The sequence below is a fragment of the Lissotriton helveticus genome, chromosome 10 (assembly GCF_964261635.1).
Source record: "Lissotriton helveticus chromosome 10, aLisHel1.1, whole genome shotgun sequence".
NCBI lineage: Eukaryota > Metazoa > Chordata > Amphibia > Caudata > Salamandridae > Lissotriton > Lissotriton helveticus.
In genome coordinates, this window is record NC_136071.1 from 37,108,969 (window position 1) to 37,126,609 (window position 17,641).

A 17,641-nucleotide genomic window follows, 5' to 3' on the forward strand; every position below is an offset into this window, starting at 1 on the left:
AACATAAAGAGTGCCGAGGTATAGTGGTTTTGTTAATGTTCAGCACAGAAGTTCCCTAGTTCTTCTGTGCAGTTGACACCCTTGGTAGTGGGTTGTTTTTGTTGTGATTACCTTGAGTGGCACCTATACTGATTGCTGTCAATGGAAACATTGAGTTACCATACTGTTTGATAATTGATGTGCTACTCTATATACCACCGCTACCTTTTCTTGTGTTTTGCCAGGGCTGGTGGGGTACTGGACGATGATAGCAGACACGCTCTCAGAGGCAACGGGTAGGGTGGTATCATTGGACGCCATATACTTTCTCCTAGGTATCACCTCACGCTCAGCCAAACGTAAAACCTCAAATAAATTCCTAGTCCTCTCATTAGGGTTCGCTAAACGAAGACTCTCCATGTCCTGGAAACCCCACACGGCCCCTTCCTCTCGGGTGTGGATAACTGACCTACGCAAGGCCCTGGCATTCGAGCTAGAGATATCCCATGGCAATATACCGGGTCACCTGTTGACACCTAAACCCCCGACTGGCAAGCCAACTCACAGTAGTTGAGGCAAAATTGTCAAGTGAACCCGCAGGACTGCAAAACGCCTTGGAACCAAACAGCAGTTAAGACATCCCATGACACGATACAGACCACGTTGCACCTCTCCTAGACGTAACACAACAAATGTGACAAGATAAGAACAAAATGGAAAGGCCTGTTTACAGAAAGCAAAAGATTGTTGGAAGAATACAAAGAGCCACTGTGAACAAGCTTTGCTGTTCAAGAGGGGTGAAAACATGCTGGACAACCTAAAACAAATAAATCCAGCAAATATAAAGCCACAAAATGTGAGTTACAAACCACAGAGCCAATGGTAAGCAATGGGCGGAATGCATTTCCAGGAACGCTTTCAGAATGGAATACGGAGGTGGGTTAAAAGCAACACGGACTAGAGAGAGGAAAGTGGGTTAAAAGCAACAAGGACAAGGAAAATTAAACAGGCTATGCTAATATCTAATGCCTGAACTCAGTTGCAACACTTAAAAAGCAACTGACAGAATAGCAAATCAAAGGGGTTAAAAGCACATGCAAAAAGAGAAAAGCTGGCCTACATCTAGTAAACCATCCATACGTAAGGAGGCAGAATACATAGAAGTAGGCTGTATCCACTTTCGCTTTTAATAAAACCTCTCTATCTCATGATACAACCTATTGAAGTAAAACAATAACAAAACATATCAATGATTGCTTGTTTAGAATCCTGCTACAAAAACACAGTGAGATTTTTTTTGGTTCGGTTAAAAGGACTCTCGTCCACATCTTCATTGTGGCATGCATCATCATAGTGTCATCATCTGAAATATAAAACCACCAGGATGTGCTCGGCCTTAGTTAAGGGAGCTTTTCTTGTTATTGTGCATAGAGGATCTATACAATAATCAGTTAATATTACCTATGGAACTGACATACATAAAATTACTTTAATCTTGCGGCCCCATAGCAAGTTTAAAAACACAAAATGATCCATGTAGTGTATTAGTGCTCCTTTGTCAATAGGTCCACATGTTACAGTCAACTTTCCATGCCTGTCCAGGTCACACAGCCATTGTCAGGGCCATAGGTCCCTTTACTACTATTCAATGTGTGGAACCCTTCTAGGGGTTCTATGAATTAAATTAATTTATGCATTCAGGTATATATACACGCATGCATATGCCCACAATGGAGACTGCAATGTTGGTACCTGTGGATGCAGAAAAAATACATATGTTGTATTGGAACATCTGCATGATTGAGAACATATATGGCCATTCTTAACGTAGGTGATCACACTGTGTATACCTACAGTATTGTCTTGTGGATTTTGTGGGGAAAAACGCACACATGATAAAACACGTAATGGTATGTATAAATGTATTGCGCTAGGAAATTCTTCGTTAGCAGGCATCAAACTTTAATGGTATCTATTTTGCAACCACTGTGTTACACAGAACAAAATCTTAGGCTGTTATTATAAAAATTGACTCTATGATTCATGCTACAGTGTTGTACTCATAAATAAGTCAGCAAGGGAAGCTGACTCCTGGGGGGTTGTTTCTGATTCCAACAGGGGCCTAGAGAAGTGGTCCTTATAGTCACACATTGCTCTAATAAGAGAGTGATGACACGTAGGACTGTTTAGAAGTTAGTTCTAGAAAGTCAAATGGACCTTGCACTAAGAGAAACCTATTCTGTGTTACTCACATTGTCAAAGGATCCAGCCTGTGTGCCACATCTATTCTGTCTGCTAGTCCCTCCATGTCAGCATCCTGGAATGATCCCTTTAAATGTTCATCGGTCCATTGTTTCCCTTCTAGATCTGAGATATGTACACACCACACAGACACAGAGGTACTTAAAAGGTGTTGTGGAATTATGCGGGTGAAAACCAGGACTCTAAATGCCCTTCTTTCTGTTCTCACTGCATTGTGGACCTTCTAGTTCTTTTTGTCATAGAAGTCCAAATTGAAATGCCAAAGGCATTATGATTATTGTGGTTACTCAACATGCTAAGCCTTTTGGCACATTTTGCAAGAAAGCGACTCGAAGTATGTACTGTTTGGAGTACATCGAAGACATTCTGCTCTCAAATGAGGAGTCGCAGCCAATAAAATATTAAGGGTACACAAAGCATTTTCCCACAAATAAAGACAAATACCAATCCTTCCAGCTGGTGAATTATTAAAGTAAGGCAATGGGGTTGGACCTTTCAGCAATAATGAATCACTCTTAACCTATCACAAGGGGAATACCATGTGTAATACAAACTATACCTGATGGAATTATTGAGATGAAACCGCACATGATTTTTTTTTTACCAAACAAGTTCATGTGTCATAAACTTGTGAACTCGACTGTTACCATTGGGCGCAGGATCAAGACTGATTTGCATATGGCTGGGTCCAAACTGGAATGGCATGGTGAGCAAAAAAACGATGGATTTAGGCCCAGATCTCTGTACTGGGGTGAATGTATATATATTTTGGAAAACAGGGGACCCCTACAGTAATAGGCTTGCTATATGTAGGGAAACATCATTTTTTTGAAAAAGTAACTATATAGCAAACATTCAATTTTTAGATGCCGTCTCTCTCAAGAAAGATTGTTCTACAATATGCTAAACATAAAATACTGCGACCTTGATGTACAAAAAGATTCTTTTTATTCATTCTTTTTTAGTAACATAGTTGCCTTATATAATTTTTATATCATTAGATACATTCATTTACAATATTTGATAATGATTAGAATGAAAATAAATTCATCATATACAATTCAATTTATAAAACAGAACAACAGAAAAACAAAAACAAAAACATGATATACAGCAAGTCACACTGGACCGGTCAAAGTTCTATAGTAGTAGGCAAAGCGGTTGGTTTAGACTACGCGCGTTTCGGCAAGTTGCCTTCATCAGGTGACCGTCATTCGCACAACAGACTGGACAACACACAGGACAAAAGTGATGTAAAGCTGATAGGAATTAAAAGTTATAGATGTATTTTCTGTGGTATAGACATTTGGCTTCGGTCTATATTAGTAAACCATAAAGGCGACCCTTGAAGAAACTTTGACAGGGTCGAGTTGATTCTTTTAATAGGAAGAAAGAGCTGGTGCTGGCCGATTTATATAATTTCCTAAACAGCGTTTTTCCTTAGAAAGTAAGTGGTTACTTGTAAGGGGCACAGCCAGGTTACGATCTGAGGCTTGAATGATATGCGTCATATGATAATTCTTCGTAAAATTCTAAACGGATATAAGACGAATTTTATGAGAGGACAGTGTGTGGCAATTGCACGACGGTACACTGGATTTGGCAGTCCTTCAAAGGCACCTACACGGACCGCAATCAACTCTCGTGAGGAAGGCAGGCGTGTGACGTGCACACGACGATAGGAATTAAAAGTTATAGATGTATTTTCGCTATCAGCTTTACATCACTTTTGTCCTGTGTGTTGTCCAGTCTGTTGTGCGAATGACGGTCACCTGATGAAGGCAACTTGCCGAAACGCGCGTAGTCTAAACCATCCGCTTTGCCTACTACTATAGAACTTTGACCGGTCCAGTGTGACTTGCTGTATATCATGTTTTTGTTTTTCTGTTGTTCTGTTTTATAAATTGAATTGTATATGATGAATTTATTTTCATTCTAATCATTATCAAATATTGTAAATGAATGTATCTAATGATATAAAAATTATATAAGGCAACTATGTTACTAAAAAAGAATGAATAAAAAGAATCTTTTTGTACATCAAGGTCGCAGTATTTTATGTTTAGCATACTGGGGTGAATGTATGACATTGTTCTGCATTCTGTCCGCCAGTTGTACCTTTTGCCATATTGTGATTGAGCAGCTAGCTGCCTGACATGAATATGAAGGAGCCTTTGTGTGTTTCTGTGAGTCTAGATTCTCCTGAAGAGTCCCTTTCTCTTCTGAGCCCTGCTTAACACACGTGTACAGGAGGAGTCCTGTATTCATGTCCTCAATGTTTGAGACAAAAAATACTCATGGATTTCTGAACAATAAGAGTAAAAGCATTAAGGTAACATGTTGTTCCTGCTTATATTTCACACGCTTTACATAAACCTGTATTCCCTATGAGTGTTTGCTTTTTCCTGAATTAAACCTCAAACATGTTTATCCATTGTTTGAATCAAATAACGTTATAAGCTGTAACTGGTCAGTGAAATGCTAAACGTACTAAAAATGGTATGTTTTGCTCTTTCTAGCCACACCTGTGACTCCACCCACTGATCCAATCTTTGGTTATTTCCGCCCCCTGATTCTCCACCCACAGTTCCCTACTTTTTTTCCCCCACTTCGACCACTGTCTGCTTCCCTCTCGTTTTGATTCACTCTCACTTTCCTGTCCTTTTCTGCCTTTCTTTCCCTTTCTCTCTGTCCCCCCTCTTCCCTCCCCTGCCCCTTAAATTGTTCTTGTCTCTTACTATCTGCTGCTTTTACAACTATCCCACTGCTTTTCGTTACCTCACCCAGCGTCTTCGTTTTTGCCTTTCTCGAATATTCTCATTTCCCTACCCCCTGTTTTTTAATGTGTAATTTTATGTAATGTATTGTACTGCTGTGGTTACTCATGTAAAGCGCTCTGATACCTCAGGGTCTAGCCAGCGCTATATAAAACTCAAGTAAATAAAATAAAAAAATGCTTGACAATTTAGGTTAGCCCTGTATTTTATTTCTTTTAAAATACTGGTACTTGTAGTCTTACAAGTTCCAAAAATTCCAAGAAATACATTGGATTGGACTAACTAATCACATAAGGATAAGGGCCGGGGGAACATGTTAGCTATGTACTAAAGGTATCAAATGAAAGAAAAATCTGCTTCAAAAGTATTTTGGAACTGCCTACTGTAATTCTTAAATTATTATAAAAACGTTAGAAAAATTCAATAAAGAGGCGATTTTGCACAAAATATTTTTCAAGTACCCCCTCCTGGCTTCTTCATAACCTCAACGCCTACGGTATAAACAATTTAAAAATAAGTGGCAACACTACGCTTAAACGGGTATAAAATCTACTTGCGCGCGCGAATCCATCCGGTAGAGCAGTTCTTGAAGCGATTAACGGTGTACGAAAACCGCGCGTGGCACCACGTGCCTCCGCACGCGCTCTTGTCGAATACAACCTCGAGCACCTGTGACCTCCCCAGTGGACGCAAGGGGGCGGAGTCACAGGGGCCTCTGCCCAGGTCAAAGGCAGCTTTTAAAACAGGTGAGGTCAGGTCACCGTTGTGACGCGTTCGCGCCGCGAGCCGCCTCCGAATTCGTTGTTTGTCCTGAGGAAACTGCGGCAGTTGAGAGCGCATGCCCAGACCACCGTCTCGCGCCCCTCTCTCCAGATGAATGTGGTCGAAGCCCGCCTTTTTTTCCTGTCAGACGACGGCACCAGAAATAAGATAAATGTGTGAAAAGGTGCACGTAATCGGCTTTTAACAGGTAACCTCTATGGCGTGCGATTGAAGGGGTTGGGATTTGATTTATTTTCCGGGTATATTTGGTAATTTATAAGTGCAAGTACTCCTTGTCGCAGAGTACCTGTTTGTTGCTGCTGTGAAGTGCCGGTACTGTCCCACTAAAAACATTGTAGTAGTGCTGAGAAGTGCTTGTACTGTCCCTTACTGTCCCTTACATTTCCAAATTAAAGAAGTGCAAGTACTGAGTCCCATTAGTGTCTGGCCATTTGAAGCAATGTATTGCACCTGATTAGGCTTTTAGGTGATTTGTACTGCACTACCCTTTTCTGACCAAGCACCTGGCTCAGTACTTTGAAATAGAGCGCAAACGTGAGTGATTATTGGTGCAGTTTTGCATACTTAAATCTCCAGGGTCAAGTAGACATCATAATAGTCTGTCAGCCAGACTTGTTTTGAGAAAGGCTTTGAAGCTGAAAACCACAAGCATCTTACTGGAATTTGAGGAGGCATATCTCTTGAGAGCCAGTATATCTTGTTAAATAAATAGGAAATAGTGGAGTTCAGTGTACCTCATAGTCTTTCCTGTCTTTATCTTATACTTGCTTAGCAGGTAAAGTTCTGATTGTCACTTCCGGACTTTGTCATTTATTGCATGTTTATCCATGTTTCTTCGATTCATTTGTAAGTATATTCTGCTCATTGAAGTCAATCATTTAACGTTGATACAATAATTAACTTAAATACCAATTACAATTTTCTCATGCAGGCTTGCAAACTTTATCTCTCAATTTATGGCAGTGATGCAGATTGCACATACCTACATCTAAAGTGATTAAATCATGCATACTTTTCATTTTCTTTTCTAGCTGATTCTGTTATGGTGGGCTTGCTTTCAACTTTGCACACGTTCCAGTATTTGGGAATGGATAAGAGAGATTGAGGGAAAAAGCAGGAGAATTTAAGACACTAAGGGGCATATTTCAAAAGGTTTTGCGTTACCCTTGCACCATGCAAGAAGGCGCAAGGGCGACGCAAAACCTAAGTAGATTTATCTGGCCCGCAAGGCAGGCGCACAACCCCCATTGGGCTGAAAGGGCTTCAGTCCCCCTGACCCCCAATCGTGTTCTGTAGCCCAGGCTGAAGCCTGAGCGAAGGTTGGCTGGAGAAGAGAGCGTCGGAATAAACATTTTCTTTTCGCTGACAAACAGTTTAACTTGCTGCTTGCAGTGTCCTTAATGAGGTGATGGGGGGGGGGGGGGGTTCACAGGTGAGTCACAACCCCCAGGACAAGAAACCCACATTGGGGGTTCTAATTGTGCAAGGCAGTGTGATTTAGTGATAACACTTTATTTTAAAGAGAGAGAATGCTTGCACATTAACTCTGGGATGTGAGACTGGATCTGCAATTCAAAGGCAATATCCGGCAACTTCCTGGGCTTCCAAGCAAACAAGACAGAAATCCCATATAGTCTTGATTTGTAATTGAATTTATATAGCGCTTACAACTAATTTGAAGAGTGATAATTGCGAAATAAATGCTAAAAAGAGAAAAATTGTTTTGTTGTATTTTAATACAATTCCACTCACAGTCCTGACTTTTCTGTCAATAGTAATGCTGGGTGGGGGAATTTCTCATTTTGGTTCTAAAAGTGCCAAGTACTGACTAAAACATAAGAACATGCAAACTCATGTTGACAAAATAGGGGTGGGGTGGATGGATAGCAAAGAGGACCCGTGGGTAGAAGTTCCAATCCTCTGGGTAAAATGTTCCTGGCTGCCTGATGTTTTTATATTTGTGCAGTTTTATATCGCACAGACGTGGAGCAAAGGCATCAGGGTGCTTTCGATGAGCACCAGATTACCTTACACATAATCAGAATTGTTTTTTTAGGCACAGAAAATTAAGTGATTTGTTCAGGCTCAGAGGATGTTGAGCTGACGCTGGGACTCAAACCTCGTTCCCTGGTTCCAAAGTTGGCAGCTCAAACCATTAGGCCTTATCTCGTCAGTTAGTATTGGTGTCAGTGGCAGCTGTTGATCTTTGAAAGGGGTGTGGGTGTTATACCGCCTAGGAGTTTACCCCATTTTTTCAAAATTTTCCTCACTCATACTCATTCCTGCTCCCATTTAGACCCAGATTAACAAAAGTGACACAAACCTGTGCAGAATGTTTTTGTAATTTACTTTTTAGAGCAAAACTGTTTTGCTCTGGAAAGTTGCCTGAGAGTAACCCAGAGCAGTGCAAATCGCTGCTTTCTGTTACTCTGCATCAAAGGGGCATTCCATGAGCCGTACACGTGTTCCCATGCAACCACCCATGTTTTTTGTTGTAAAACCTTATCTTCTAACATTACTAGACCATGTTTTGCCTTAAAAAATAAACTCCACTGGAAAGCTGCCAGTGAAAAGGAGAAATGCTTTTATTTCTCCTAATGTTTTGCACTTTGAATGGACTGTACAGCACAAATCTGAAGTAGGAAACTTTTAAAGTTAGTCAAAGCATAGTATTTTGTACTGGAAGGGCACCCTTCCAGTCCAAAATCTGTGCTAGACTCATTCAGACACCTTGTCACTATGGCGCAAAGGTGTGTGTGTGTGACACTTGGTAGCCAAGTTGTGTGCAGGCGCTAGAGAGCAGGATGGTGCCATATCTTTGTAAATATGGTGCTTTCCTGCTCCCTCCCTCTCATACAGCTCAGCAGCTGTGGATGCTGCGCTGCTTTTTGTGAAACTTTTGATTATCTGGGCCTAAGTCTCTTTTCCCTCACGCACTCTGACTCACATTCTCTCTCTTGTCCTTTCTCTCACTCTTACTCATTCCTGGTCACTGGCACTCACACACAAACATACCCATACTCACTGATTCTCATCCTCACTTGCTAACACACATACACTCATTAACTCTGGGCCCTGGTGCATCTGCACCTGCTGCACCATTGATAGCTACACCCATGATTCACGTCCATTGCTTCTCACAACCTCCAATCAATAACACATTCTAACACACTCATTCTCCTTCATTTATTTATTTTGAAATTACTTTCATTTATTCATACACACTCCCAAACTCTGATTCTCACTTGACCCTCATTAACACTTTCAAATACACACACTTTCACTCAATCCAATTCGCTCTCAATCACTCACAAATACTCTCACAAACACACAAATGCATAGAGAAATAACTTTTTGTTTTACTTACTTGGCTGGCAACTTGGAGCCTCTATGGCAGCAGCAAAACAGGAATCTGGTGCTGGACATAGGAACCAGCTAGTCATGATTCCCAACGAGGAGCCAAATGGAGTAGCAACAGCAGGTTTGAAAAGGGGAAGGCCCACCTTAATATCCCTGTCAGCTATGTGATAGGCATGACAGACGCATCAGGGGAGAGCCACATTATGTTGGAGGGTTGACTAAATTATGCATCATGAAAAGACAAATTGTACAGTGTAATGCAGCACATTTTGTGATAGTATCATTTAATTATTTGGTAATTTTACACTTAATACTTTCTAGGTATAGGTTGACCCTCATTGGTGCCAATTTAACACCTAAATATAGCAATAAGCAGCAGAAAAGTGACCAGTCAACCTTTTCAAAGGGACTTCCTCTTCGCAGTAACACATGTTGCTGTGTTTTTTGTAAATTTTGAACTGTTTGAGGTATAAACACATTTTGTTTTTGTTGAAATCTGGAGATTATGCAAAATATTATGGATTATATGGCAAAACCATAATTATGCAAAAAAACACCACAGCCACACAATCACATATTTCTAGAGGTAAACAAGGTTTACCACAAAACTTTTTCCCCGCAGGGAATTACAACGCGCGCGTTACAGCAACCGCGTTGTAATTCCGCACACCATTACTCCACAAGTCCTAACAATGACTTGTGTAGAGGGAGAAGGTGTTGGATTTAAAATCCAACACCTCTCCAACTGTCCGCACAGACTGGAGTTGGAATAGTAAATTATACTATTCCAACATCCAGCGCCCCCCTCCCCCCTACGCAAGTCATTGCTACGACTTGCATGGTAATGGTATGTGGAATTACAACGTGGTCGTTTTAACGACCGCGTTGTGATTCCCTGCAGGGAAAAAGACTGCGTGATAACGAGGTATATTCATTTCCAGTGGCCCTATTGATTGGACTGGAAGCACAGGCCTATAAGAAGCTGAGATAGTTCTAGAGATCCTGGCCCTGCTGCACTTTGTGGCTTTTCATTGGGTCCAGGGATGTGCACCCTGAAAGACCCATTTTAGCAGATATACTGTGCAGTATGTCTGCTAAATAAAATGGATTGTGCCTGTATTAGGGGTGCTTACTTACCTGTTTGTAATTGAAGTAATATTGTGTATTTGTATTCATAACTCCAGGTAGGAGATATACCAATGTGTTAGTGAATGGTGTGTAATAAATAGACATATTTTTATATATATATCCTGTGTGGTTCTTTTTCATTTAATCTTCACTACATGATTAGATCTGGTAAAACATGCTGCTTAACACTCATTCAAGATAAGCCTGAAGATTGCTCTCCACAGCCACCACTTTGAGAGCATTTTATGGTTATCAAAGATCACTAAATTCACTGTAAGGGTTGTCTAGACTAGTGCAAGGTGCTTCACTTAAATAAGTGTGCACCATATACTAAGCCAGCCTCCTACACACCGCGTCTTGTAGATACAGTGCATTCCTGCCCTTTTGAACTGGCATAGAGCAGCACAGCAAAAAGACTTGAGGTGCTGCCCTATGCCAGATCTTTGCAAATGAGGCCCTTAGTGCAGGAAAGTGGGAGCGAACTCTTCAAAAAGAAGCTAATTGGAATTCGAACCAAGGATTACATCTCACCACTTTTAAAGGTCACCAGTCGCCACTGATATTAAGATGCAGTCAGGAAACCTAAAGGGTACACAGAACAGTTCAAAAGAAGGAGTCAGTACTGGTGGTACAGAAGTAAGGAGGGTTTCGGTCACAGTCGGAGAGAAAGTGAAAGTTGTAATAATAAAATTGGTCAGAAAAGGAATCATTGAACTGGTTGATGCTTAAGGGATGGCTTTCCTAAGTAGTGATCATGTGGAAGACCTTTTAAAGTTCTGTGTGGTCCTCAAGTGTTTGAACCAGAGCATACTCTTGGACGGGCCTTCCTTGTCCAAAATTAATAACATGGTCTTACTCCTGAATGAAGCTAAGATTTTTTTTTTTATTTGTCCTGAAATTAGGGTATCACCAATCTTGTCTTCACCTGGACTCAAAGGGCCTCCTTCCTAACTTTCAAGAAAATATGTACATTCATGTGATTACCTTTAGGTCTAGCCTCTGTCACTGGGTGTTTTCACTAGAAAAAGATTATTCTGTTCCATCATTAACCTAACATACATTTCTCCTAGGATGAAACTTTAGTGTATGGCAGTATGAAGTAAGACCCTAATAAAGTGTTGTAGAAAGACTTTATGATCTTGAATAGTGCAGGATTGGCTCTTTGCAGGGATACATACAACTTTATGTTGAAGCAAATTGAATATTTCGGATCTACTATCTTATAGAACGAGTTAGACCAAAAGCGGATTTGTTGGGTGCCATAAATGTAGCTACTGCTCTTGAACACACAGAACAATTGAGGCATTTTATTGCGTTTTTCTAATTTTACATACAAAAAAACGAATTTCTCAAATTTTAAGCACAGTTTGTATGTAGCTCTGCAGATAAAATGGAGTCCTTAAGATTGTTGCTGAGGAAGGGGTCAGGTTTTGTACAGGGCCGGACTGGGAACCAAAACCGGCCCTGGCAATGTGCTCGGCCGGCCCCCCGCCCCCCGGGCGGGAGGGGGGCGAGCGCTTTGCCAGGGCCGCTTTTCAGCCGATTTTGTTACAGGGCCGATTTTGCAGCTATGCTGCAAAAACGGCTCTGCAACAAAAACGGCCCCCAGGGCCCAAAACCGGCCCCCACCCTTGCGGCCGACCGGGGGATTGCCCGGTGCCCACAACGGCTAGTCCGGGCCTGGTTTTGTATGTGGAGTTCATTAATCCAAGGAAGTTGCGAGGGTAAAAGAAGGTATAGCTACTACAGGCATTTTGAAACTTTTTATTTTTTTTATTTCCGAAATTCTTTATTGTATATAGAAAAATATAATTTTACATACAGGGAAGAGGCTTATACATGAGTGGAAAGAAGAAAAGAGAGGAAAAAAAAGAGAGAAAAGAGGAAAGAAGGGGGGGGGGGGCATTCCCGTACTCTTGAGATCATTCGCCAGTTCGTAGTCTCATAGTCCCAAAAGTCTCGTAGTCTCATAGTCCATATTGCATTCCATTGGTGTTCCTTGGCGTTTGTGACCAAGCATTTTGCTCCCCGCGCCGCCCCGGGGGACAGTAGAGAGAGATCCAGGTTATAGGTTAAGTAGGAGATGTTAAGTAGGAGATGTACACGGTGCTCTGTTGGCGCTAGCCTGTTTCAGCCCGTGACCTCAGATGTATCAGGTTTTACATTTTGAAACTTTTTGACAGCTAGAAAAAGACTGTTTCCTCAGTGGTTGCAAACGCCTGAATTGTAGTTGCATGGTTGCCTCCGATTGATAACCTGTAGCATTTGTTTCCTTCTCATATAATACGGTTGGACCGAATCACAATTTTCTAGAGAGCTCAGATTGAAGGGCATATTATTTCTGCTCATATGCATAGTGTGCTCAATTCCCCCGTATACAGATCTGAAGTCCGTTCTCAAAGTTATTCATCCAAGAGGCGCAGTTAAGGAGTCCATCCGTTTGGTGCAGTTGTCAGATTACAAAACATTCAGTACGTAGCAGAACCTCCGGCCTGGTGTAGGAACAAGGAGGCAGATTGTGGAGATTTCCTCTAAGGTGAGTGGATATGGTCAGTAGGTCATTTGAGTGTTGGAAGGCTGATTGAGTGGTTACTATTGTAATGCATCAGTACTATCAGCTAAGTTTCATTGAGTTATTATTGAGGCAGTACGATGTTGCACTTCAAGGTGAAATTATGCACTACCGGTTTACTAATCAAACTGGCCTGTGATGTGTTTTTCGCCTTTACTAGGAAGAATCTAGGAGGTAAGTGCTGATGAAGGATGAGGAGATTTCTCAGTGGATGGAAAACTGGATTATCTTCAAACATAGTCAGCGAAGACTGAAACTGAGGGTGGTCATCCTCAAAGTTATAATAACCCAGGGGAGAAGGGTTATCTTGATATCATAAGCCCTCTAATTGTTTGTGGGATGTAGATAGATGCGCGGTTATGGTTGTATTCATAACGTGGTTAGAAGTTTTTTTTGTGTGAGGGAATCACCTTTAGGTCAACCACTGATGTATTAAGGGGCCTTTTCGTGACAGATGCTTCCTCTCCTCGTGCATAACATACTATAGCTAACTTTCTAAATGCCGAGTTTTCTATGGAACAAGGAAGTGACACACTTCTGCATAGGCAACAGTCTAATAGAACTGATGAACTTACAGGCTCATTTAAGGGTAACATCCAAATGGCAGAGGTACCAGGTAGAATGTATGGGTAATGGTGATCAAGTGCGCATGGGCTTCCCCCACCACATGTAATACAGTCACAAGGGAGGTTACTTTTTTCGTTGATGAGAGAAATTAAAGCTGTTGAGAAATGAGTCTCCTTTTGGATGTTGACACTTTTTGGGAGGGAAGGTAAAATGAAAGATAGGAGAGATGGAAATGACTGGGTGTTGGTAAAGGGAAGATCTGAATAAAGGCAGGGATTGTGAAGGGATTTCTAAGTACTCCGATCCGTGGATGGTTAGAGAAGTCGAAGGGACTTATTGTTTTGTGCACCAGACAAAGGCAGAACGGAAAAAGAGTGGCATTGTATCAGAAAGTGAGGGGTTGTGGGGAGAATAGGGAAGAGGTTGTACTTGCGAGGTATGTATGTTGCGTTAGTGTGATGAGTAAGGAAGAGTTGGTGAGTGGTGTGAATGAGAGATTAGTAGCGGGAAATGAGTGCCGAGGTTTAGGGGCATGTAGAAGCAATCAAAGCATATAGGCTGCAGAAGTGCATGTGTATAGAGGGTTCTGGTGTGTTTGGGTGGATTATGATCTATCCTGCTATAGTTTCATATTATAGGTTGTTTGTTTGCCATATCTTTGGTTCTGGCTGTGTATGTAGGGAAATGGGATGAGATCAAATGCTTTACCTGGTTGTGATATATATGGCTCACTGGTTGTGATGCATAATATGGCTATGATGATATGAGATGGACCCATTTGCATGTTCTGTTCAGTGACTACTGGAATATGAGCTGGTCAGTTGATGCTGGCATGTAGTGATCACCTTGTATGACTTGTGCTTCTTAAATAAACAATCTGTTTATCATGAAAGCATGATGATGATCACGTCACCTGGAGTCTTCAATCTGGTGGTAGAAGACTACCCATTTGGCACGAAAAATCCCTCTTTTGCCAGAAGAAATATCTGATTTATAGAGCGGATTGTTCTTAAATAATGGGTGCTTCCACCACATAGCCTCTCTATTAGTTTCTATCAGCGATTTTATTTGGACCTCATAATAGTGTACATCATTGGGTCTGAATATATGATTCATTAGTTTATTGCAGTTTTGGAGATATGTGAGAGAATCAAAAGGAACCAAGTAAAGGTCCTTCCTAAGTAAAAAATGATACAAATCTTACAACATAAGCAGAAGGTGAAAATGGGATCCCCAGCTGCTGAAGACAAATTCCATGAAATCACAGGCTACTCAAAGTCTGTAAGTCAGTGGTCTGACCAGGGCAGAGGGTGCATGACATTTTTAGCAAAAATCCGATCCTAGTTATGCCCCTGGAAATATTTGTGCACAATAACCTTTTGCTAAATATCGCAAACATACAGGCTAGCGATGAGTTAATTTACCTCACCATCTGCAAGTTAATCCAAACATGGCTGATCTACAGGGCAGTCTCCTCCCACCTGTAATGTTGCCACCTATGCCGCCAGTAAAGTTGCTACCTCCCAGTATATTATCGGCATGACCAGTAATTTTATGTCAAGGTCGGTAAATAAATTAGGAAAAGACGTCATTTTTTCCTCTGTTTGGTATATAACAAAAGTAACAAATGCAATTAGAATTATTTTCAAATATATTCTACAGTCACTTAAGTGATACCTGAATAATAGTTCAACTAAATAGATGCAGACTTGCCATCTTTTTGTTTAAATATTTCAGGTACCAGCTATTTCTGAATTTCAAAAACTAAACAAATACCCTAGTATTTTCTATGAGAAAGGTTAACATTCCATCCATTAGACGCAGATGAAAGATACAAATTAAGCTCTAAAATGGGCTTCTTGTTTAAACCCAGGGTTCTCATATGACTGCCGAGATTGCTAACTAGATTCAACCTTATCTCTGAAGACAGTCATTACCATTAGAATTCTTAAGCTTTGTCAAAATTTCAGGTGTAAATAACCCACCCCATCTCCCACTCATACTCCTTTTATCATTTCTCAATGAGGAGAACTTTGCTGGCAAATTAATTTTGTGTGCTTACTGTGAGGATAACAGAGAAATATGAGATGAGAAATGTATACAAATATTTTTTATTGCTTGTAATAGACAAACTGTGCCAGGGAATCCTTCAGTTCACATTTTGCAAATTTCGGTTTCTTCCCTGTTGACAAGATACTCGTTCATTCTTCGCTTTCAGCCTTCTAAAGAAAAGGAAGAGTTTGTTGAAATACAAAGAGTAAGGTGACACCATCACAGTACTATTTTACAAAAATCAGAAAATGACTTTGCAAAGTATAAACAAAGAGCTGTTGAAAATCATACTGGTTGTTCCGCGAAGCGAACACCTAGCATAGTTATAGTGCGATATTGTGCATGGATTGTATTTTCATCATGTCAGTGTAGAGCAAAATGGCCATTATTTCTTGATTTATTTCTTATTTCTTGTTTCGTTTTTATAGCGTGTCACTCTACCAACACAGTTTGTCAGTGCCAAACCAATGTTGAGACAGAAGGCAACCCCTTCAATTAAACACGAGGTAACTTTAGTTAACAGCTATAAATCTCACAAATAACTTTCTTTCAAGACAAGAGATTAGAGGAGCATTGGTGAAGTAAATAGAATGTGATGGTTTTTGATAAAAAAAGAGGTGAGATGCTGCACAGGAACTAGTGTGTGTGGAAAAAGAGAGGATAAGTATACAAGGAAGAAGTGAAAATGGACATGAGAGGATTGGGGGAATGTAAGTCAAGTAACGTGATGGTGGGAGTAGAACAAAGAAGATACTGAGGAAATAATGGTGTCTGTCGTAAAAGAAGAAATCTCCTGTGACCAGACAATAAGGTGGGGATAGGATAAGAGGGGAAGTATCAGAGATGTAAACGGACGAAATTTGGCATAGAGTTAGTTGATTAGTCGAGATAGATTATAAACGGATGAGTTTTTAGTCCTTTGTAAAATTGGAACAGGTCCTTCACACATTTTCGGTCAACAGGAAGCAAACTCAATAAGGAGGGGGGCTGCTCCAAAGAAGAGTTTTTAGTAGCCTGGCAGTTATACTTGAGGGATATGTGCATGCACTCATTGTACCATTGAGTAAGGATAGGGAACAGACTATACTACTCATGGCAACTCTGGTGGCTGTAAGACTTTTTACTCTCTGCACAGTTGATGAATCTCGGTATATGGTCAAAATATCGAGTCCAAAATATCGAGTAACACGAATATCGACTCCAAAATATGGAATGGACAAAATATCGAATGGACAGAATATTATAGACATCAAAAATATCGTTTTTAAGGTAAGTAATGTAATATCGATTTTAAAAATATAGAAAGTCAAAAAATCCAAGTACATAATATATGTTATTAAAAATATCGGATTTTTTAATAATATCGAATTTTGTAAAGTTTTTTGTATGTTAGTATATGTGTGAAAAGTGTATATTTTTTTGTAATTTATTTTAATAATTTTATGTTATTTAATTTTTGCGTAATTTAATTCTGTAGCGGGTTTGGGGTTTATTGGGGAATAGGGTGAGAAGTAATTTAACTATAATTAATTAAATATGTTAATTTATTTATTGGTATTTATTTTGAATACATTGTTAATTAATTTTTAATTGGTAATTAATGGATTCTTAATTGGTAATACATTTTTATTAATTGATAATTATGTGAATTATATTAATTTATTTTCACTAGAAGAATAGTAAAATTTACCCCTATGCTATCCAACGGTTTCCCTACTGTTGCACTCACTGGAGTGGGAATAGTAATTTTAACCCCTACGCTATCTAACGCTTTCCCTACTATTGCACTCTCTGGAGTGGGAATAGTAATTTTTACCCCTACGCTATCCAACGCTTTCCATACTGTTGCACTCTCTGGAGTGGGAATAGTAATTTTTACCCCTACGCTATCCAACGCCTTCCCTACTGTTGCACTCTTTGGAGTGGGAATAGTAATTTTTACCCCTACGCTATCCAACGCTTTCCCTACTGTTGCACCCTCATGGAGTGGGAATAGTAATTTTTACCCCTACGCTATCCAACGCTTTCCCTACTGTTGAACTCTCTGGTGTGGGAATAGTAATTTTTACCCCTACGCTATCCAACACTTTCCCTACTGTTGCACTCTCTGGAGTGGGAATAGTAATTTTTACCCCTACGCTATCCAACGCTTTCCCTACTG

The 17,641-nt window shown here is 40.3% G+C and overlaps 1 long non-coding RNA gene across 1 annotated transcript in view; it reads left to right on the top strand.

Moving 5' to 3' along the window:
• The first annotated feature begins 5,774 nt into the window (after nt 1-5,774).
• Nucleotides 5,775-17,641, top strand: part of LOC144785844 (uncharacterized) — a 100,583-nt gene continuing 88,716 nt past the window's right edge. The window contains exon 1 of the long non-coding RNA XR_013602047.1: nt 5,775-5,988. This is a non-coding gene — a long non-coding RNA (uncharacterized LOC144785844). The remainder of the gene's footprint in view (nt 5,989-17,641) is intronic.